The sequence below is a fragment of the Poecilia latipinna genome, unplaced genomic scaffold, assembly GCF_001443285.1.
Source record: "Poecilia latipinna isolate Pla-1442-1.1 unplaced genomic scaffold, P_latipinna-1.0 Scaffold352, whole genome shotgun sequence".
In the NCBI taxonomy this organism is placed as follows: Eukaryota; Metazoa; Chordata; class Actinopteri; order Cyprinodontiformes; family Poeciliidae; genus Poecilia; species Poecilia latipinna.
Window position 1 is genome coordinate 263,735 of NW_015112968.1, and position 5,665 is coordinate 269,399.

Below are 5,665 nucleotides of genomic sequence, written 5' to 3' on the forward strand. Positions count from 1 at the left end.
AAGAAGGTCCTGGAATGGGATCCCAGCCTGGGCTCTTTCATTTATGCATTGGTTCTCACCAGCTTCCTCCTACAGTTCAAAAACATGACCACTGTGTGTGTGTGTGTGTGTGTGTGTGTGTGCGTGCGTGCGTGCGTGCGTGCGTGTGTGTGTGTGCGTGTGTGTGTGTGTGAGCATGGTTGTCTGTCCTGTGTGTCTCTTTGTAGTGGGTGATCTTGCAAAAATTGAGTATAGAGAGGAGTTGAGATTCCATTGACTGTAAAATAACACAAGAAACGTTAGAATTACAAAATAAATTTGTCTAATGGAAATGAAAACGTGACAAAAAAGTTTTTGCACTAGGATGAGGTAGTTTTTCGGCTGTATCAAAATATAAATATAATGAACAACTGGATGTTACTACTGGGGGAAAAGAAGAAGTGGCAGGAGGATGACAACGGTGCATGTTTTTTAATGACTTGTCACGTGAACAAACTTATTCACACATAATTTTAATTTCATTATTTAATGGAATTGCCACAATTCAGCATTAGTGAAATATTGACAAAGTTTTGTGTATATTTGCAATGGAAACACAGCTAATGGGAAGATGGGTAGATGGGTAGATTTTTAAAAAAAGGTAACAACCAATACATTTGTGGGTAAAAGTTCTAGCGATGGAGGAAAAAAATTCTGTCTTTTGAGGCTTTAGTATTTTTTTCTTTTTTAATTTCCAATGTTCCTGCTACCCATAAGGGGTCCATCCAACAGCTCCACAACAACTGTACTGGCTCTCTAAAACATTTATTATTGATACATTTTTATTTAAATATTTATCTACATCAGTATTTAAATAGATCAACTATTGATGAAGCGCTGCCTTTTTAGGCATGCAACCTGTGTCACATTTAAAACATGTTTTTTCTTTACTTTACAAGTGCCAGATAACGCTGAGCCCCAGATTTGGCTCTGGTGACTTTTATTAGAGATGATGGCAGCAGCCATGGAGACGGGGAAGCTCCACGTTGGCAAAACAAAGGCTCGCAGTGGAGCTAGATTACAGATGAACGCGATAGCAGGTAAGTGAAAGTGACAAGGAAGCATCATCCCTTTCTGAGGTGATAATTACCTGCAGCTGGAAGTCTGAGAAAGGTTATCTTTGAAACCAGCGCGCAGTGAATGCTTTGAGAAAATGGACCACTGCAACGCTGTGTTGTTTTTTTTAAATGGTATGTGGGTCATTTGAATTTCTCAAGGGGTGAAAAATATTGACATTTTTGCCCATTCTTCTTTGCAAAAACAAAGAAGTGCTGAAGTGTATTGGATTGAGAACATCTCTGAACAGCAGATGTTAATTCTTGTCAGATATTCTTGACTGTATTTGGGTCTGAACTTTGACGAGGTGGGATTCTTTGGTCTAAATGGGTCAATTGTTAAATTTGGTTGTATGCTTGGATCATTCTCCAGTTGCATATTGACCCTCTGCCCTGCCTCAAGTCTTTTCAACCACCTAAAGGTTTATTTAGCATCTTCTCGTCAACCCTGGAAATCTTCCTCAATGCATGCTGCAGAAAGGCACACTCCCATCTTGTTGCTTCCCCCACCACACCGCATTTTGAAAGTAGGTTAAAGAGTTGAGTTTTTGCCTAACTTGACAGAGGACTTTCTTTTATTTGTTGGGTCTCTGCATGCCTGGAGGCAAACTACAAACATTACTCGCCTTAGCTTTCAAGAAAAGCGTCTCCCAGTCTTGCTTTAGGGCCAGATTTGCAAAGTGCACAATGAGCAGTCGTCCTGTCGACAGAACTTTTTGCTTCTTCGTGTCCTCAAGACAAAAAGCTTAGAGGTCACAACTTTCTATGGATTTTGTTCTAAACCCTGCAGATGAGTATGTGGTGGAGAACAGCCATGCAGTCTAGGACTAAGCTTAGGGCTGGATATTTATCGTATCGTTTATTACGTTAAATTTATTATGACAATCGTTTTCACAATAAGTTCCAATTCATGATGTTTAAACCCCCCAAAATTGTCAGAATTTGCTAATTTTACTATTTTCTCCAATGAGGCTGAGAAATACAAATAAATCCAAAAATATGATTAAATGTAGCGACTGTGTGTGATTTAGTGGTATATTTATGTGGCTGGTGTCCTAAAGACGTGCATTACAAATTGGTATGTTTTTCAAGTGTTTGTGTGGCTATGATTGCTGTCGCCCTGAAAAAATGTAATAAATTGTTCTAATTTTAACTTTTAGTGTTATCGCAATAGTACCACAAAATATTGTGGTAAAGTCTAACCCTGGAGGTATGTAAGCAGAGGACAGGCTTTAGCCGCTTCACCTCGGCCGGTTGGTGGTATCAACTAACTCACCCTCTCTATGGTTACCTAGCAACAACCAGCTTCAAGTTTCGCCAATGTGTTTCATATGTGCTTAAAAATGAAAAACAACAGCGTGGGGTGAAAACCGTGAATAAAACAGGAAAAGTCATACCACCAGTTTGGCAGTATTTCAGGTATGTAAAACAAAAAAACGCATCAATAATTATCAATATCGAGTGATAGGAAATGCATATATATACCATGTCTTAACTTGCATCTTTCTGGTCTTAAATGAAGGGGGGAAAAACCACCCAAACCGTAATTGCATCAGAAACATCGACTCTGAGAAAAAAAAAAATCCCCTAAAGACTTTCAGCAACCTCTTTTTTGATCATTTCACACGGCGAGAATTATATCAGATGTCAGCATAATCTGACATCATTATCGGGATCAAAATGCGTCTGACACGGAGCGACCCGGGGCGCTGACAGCGGCACAGCCTCTGTGACGGGATGATATGGATTACACTCTGCGAACCGACCTTGGGCCTTCCTTGTTTTGTTTTTTTGTTTTTTTTAAATGACTGCCACTCGAACACGGTGACGACCACATGTGTCGCATCGCTGCCAAATAAAACCCAAATATCCCCCCAGATGATTAAGGTCAACGCCAACGCTGCTCTACAGAAGCCATCCTAGCATAAGCCTCAGAGAGCAGAGGGGATGGGTGGGATTTGGAGGAGGTTGAGCGGGTTGGGCACCCCCCCCCCAGACTCCGGCTTGTCTTCGCCGGTAGGTCTCCTCATTGATCCCCCAGGTTCCCCTCTGCCTCGCCACAGCGGCATCAAGACGACGGCACCGCCGTACCCTGTGGGCTTCTCCTCCCAGGCTTTGTGACCTGTTGTTGACTTTCATTTTCTGTGTCATTAAGAGGTTTAAGCTTCTTCATGAGTTTATCCCTGGATCACAGGGATCTGCGAGGCTCACCGGTCATTTGCTGTCAGCATCCCAAGAGCTCAGATTGTTAGGGCCTGCTTTACTCTGAAATTGATGGAAATGTGTTGGACTAATTTGGCTTTAGCAGGATTGGCTGAATATTAGTCCACTCATCCCGTGGATTATCCCCATGGCTCACTCCAGTGAACGCGGCGTGGATAGGAAGAGCTGTCAAACTACATGCCTCATTCTCCTTCAGTATTTAGCTCCCTGCATCAGAAATGTGCATTCATTTCATCTATGCATTTTTTTTTTTTATTCCTACGACAAGGACTGATGCTGCCGCAGGAAAGCCGCGCAGCATATAATGCACACAGTAATGAGGGCTTTGGGAGCTCTTAACCGGTGAGATGAGCTTATCTGCACAGTGTGTGCATTCATTTAATCTGAGTTCAACATCAGGTGTCAAGTATGATTACACACTGATGCACGTGCTATCAACAAAATAGATTTGTGGCAGCACTACAGTGTCAGATGTGAGTGTTTTCATGGAGTGTTGAAAGAGGAAAAATAGACGTACATTAATCTGAGATTTGTGACCGCTTTCCAGTTGGTGTTTTTTTTTTTTTCCATAGTTCTGACACGCCAATACAGACTTTTTTCTTTGAGAAAAATAACTGGCAATTTAAGTTTATATGGCTGGTGCAGGGCCGGCCCAAAGCATGTGAGATAAGTGCCTGCTTAAGGCCCCCTCACCATCAGGGGGGCTCCGGAGAGGGAAAAGTTAATGGGATTAAAAAAAAACAAAAAACTTTGAATTACACAAAATAAATGCTATTAAATACGGAAATCAATTTCTATGTTATTGGCATGTTGGGGAAATATAAGATATTAAATTTGTTTACTGTAAATTCAATGTTTGTCTGTTGATGTTACTTTAAAGTAGTTAAAATAATATGGCACACTTATAAACTAAAATGCATTTGAAAATGCAGATTGTTTTTTTTTTAGGTTGCTACTCCTGTAATGTTCAAATCAATATCCATAACAACAGGCATGATGTAAACCAATTACAAATGACACTAACAATAATGGGTATGCTGCACGCTTAGCAAAGATGATTGGCAATAAATGATGTCTAAAATGATTAAAACAGGGTTTTATTCATTAAAAAAAGAGACAAGACTGTAAGCAGTTTAAATTTTTGACTGACATATTAGTCATTAGCTTGATTAGCAATGCTAGCTAGCTGTAAATGGTCATGTTCATGTGTGTTCCCTAAACTCATAATGCAATTGATTGTATTTTACTAAGCTTACTCATATAATATATGAACATTAATCTTAGTTTGTAAAAACTCTTTGCTGCAAATGGGCAATTAGCAGTGACGTTTGCCAGTCCATACAACTGACAGCTACTGTCGATAGGTCTTTATTTCTCATCAGAAGGTTTAGGATAAAATGAAACTCCAGTTTGGTTTAGTTTCTTGTCTGTTTTTGCAACCGTCCATGCATTGACTATTGACTATTTTTACGGAGAAATCAACTAAATAAAAGCAGCCTGTCTGTTTTTTTTTTTTTTTGACTAGCTTTACAGGAGTTAATGTGGGGGTAGGTTGTTTTGATGTCCATCATGGCAGAATGGGCTGCTTTCTGCAGAGTCACGTGCAAAGAGTCAATACCTCTTCTCCATAGAGAAGAGCGTTTTGGTTAGCATTACCTGGCAAATGTTGACATTTCTGACCAACCTGTCAGAAATGTCAGGTCAGTTCAAAAACACGGCGATTCACGTGACTCACTGATTTTCTCTGTGCATGTTCATTACCGCCACAAGAATTTAACACCGTTGGCTTCTTTTCTCCCCTCTCCAGAATATTCATTTAACGTAGTGAGGATTTACCCCCTAATTTCCTCTCCAGCAGCAACACCACTGACCTTCCTATTGGCTGTGGCATGTTGAAGTGACAGCTGGTGTGATGCAACAACAACTCACCCCCCTCCCCATCCTCCTCCTCTCCATCACACAAGTTATAAAGAGCAATATCTAGTTCCATGGATTGAGATAAGCTTAGGTAGATTAATGCTCCGGGACACTGAAATATTTGCTGTATAAAATTCCTGTTTAGAAAACAATGGCTGGTTTCTGCAGACGAGAACCTCTGATCTGGCAGATGGCACGAGCTCCAAAAGTTCCTCCATGTTCAAGGCAGCGTTTCTCCCCCGGTTTGAGCTCCTGTGGCTTAATGGGATTTTAGAGTCTACATTCAAATGAAGTCTGTATAGGGGGAAAAAAAAAACGGGATTATTTTTTTTCAGGCTGTTTAATCTCTCTCTCTCTCTCCTTTTTTTTTTTTTTGCAAAACTGAGCCTGTCCCACGATTTTTTTTTTTTTTTTTTTTTTTAGTATTTTGGGCAAAAGGAATGGTCCAACAC

At 40.4% G+C, this 5,665-nt stretch overlaps 1 protein-coding gene across 1 annotated transcript in view; it reads left to right on the top strand.

Annotated features, from left to right (window-relative positions):
- The first annotated feature begins 932 nt into the window (after nt 1-932).
- Nucleotides 933-5,665, top strand: part of bcl6aa (BCL6A transcription repressor a) — a 24,183-nt gene continuing 19,450 nt past the window's right edge. The window contains exon 1 of the mRNA XM_015035952.1: nt 933-1,058. The gene's annotated coding sequence lies outside the window, so the exon portion shown is untranslated. The remainder of the gene's footprint in view (nt 1,059-5,665) is intronic.